At 34.3% G+C, this 1,292-nt stretch overlaps 1 pseudogene; it reads right to left on the minus strand.

The window, feature by feature from the left end:
• Positions 1–40: 40 nt before the first annotated feature.
• LOC107591824 (synaptophysin-like protein 1) overlaps positions 41–1,292 on the minus strand; it is a 4,926-nt pseudogene continuing 3,674 nt past the window's right edge.

The following is a 1,292-nucleotide window of genomic DNA, read 5'->3' on the forward strand; positions in this document are numbered from 1 at the left end:
ATGTTTTTATTATTATTATTTATTGTAAAAAAGCCTTCAACTTTGTTAAACACAAACAAAAACATTCTATTCATTTTTAGCAACAGTCGTGCCTGGTATATGTAAACATTTCTTAAATATAGGCTAACTAAGTTATAAGGCACACATTTCATTTAATAAAAGGCCATTTCAACCACAAGAAGCACATTGAAAAGTAAGCCGAGATGTAACTAAACACAACAGCATCTTGTACTGCACAGCCTCAACGGTGATAAAAAGGGAGCATCAGAACAGCAAATTCAAGTTATATATTGAATTCAAAATATATTTCAGTGAACAGGAATCAAAAACATTCTGTACAAGTTCAAATGACATCAAAAACATGACAGTAACAGTAAAAATATGAAATATGACATTTTAATGATGCAGTTTACTTCATACAAAGTTTATTAGCTAAGGTGTTCTTGTACCTTCCCTAAGTATACAGCTTTGCTGTAGTGTGTAAAATGCACATCTAAATTTGTGTAATCTAAATGGAGATACTCTATAGGCAAGAACCTTTGGTGGATTTGTGACACAGGTCAAGACAGGTAGATACATAACATCAGTCAACTGGGTGCTATGTAGCACTTTAGTACTGCAACAACACCTGCTTGATGAATGTGGATGTGACCTGTTTAATTTTGTCTGTCCTGCTCCCGCTTGCTGATTGGCTGACTTGTGTAATGGCGTATCCTTGTAAAGGAGCCAGCTGTTTCCTCCCCACAGGATAAGGTTGAGGAATCCAAAGATCTATAAAAAATTCATAGATTCACATCATTTGCATTAGTAACCTCACTTGATTTGTTTTGAATTCATTTGATTCACATTATATAAATACTGACAAATGATAGCAGTAAAAATAGGTGGGAAAATAAGATGGATAAATCATAAATAAGTAATTCTGTAAAATTATCCAGGTATGATGTCATGGGTCTAGTATTTTGTTATACATTATAGTCCTCCTACCACTGAGGAATTGAGGCGGCCCATTGAGGGGATGTGCCCAGCAGTGCACTTGTTTCCTGTTTGTTTACACACTTCAGTTATGTACACAAGCGTATTCGGACTGGTTGAAATTTTCACATCCGTGAGGCCTTTTCCCCATGCAGATGAACACACCCAGCCAGAGAAAAGCGAAGATCCCAGTTAACAGTAGATCCTAAAGAGAGTAATACATGTAAATTGAAATATATATAAATTATACATTAAATGCATTATAATTAATATTATTATTCTAATATACCAGTCAAATGTTTGGAATACAGAAAAAA

This window comes from Sinocyclocheilus grahami, unplaced genomic scaffold (assembly GCF_001515645.1).
Source record: "Sinocyclocheilus grahami isolate Dianchi unplaced genomic scaffold, SAMN03320097.WGS_v1.1 scaffold146.1, whole genome shotgun sequence".
Taxonomy (NCBI): Eukaryota; Metazoa; Chordata; class Actinopteri; order Cypriniformes; family Cyprinidae; genus Sinocyclocheilus; species Sinocyclocheilus grahami.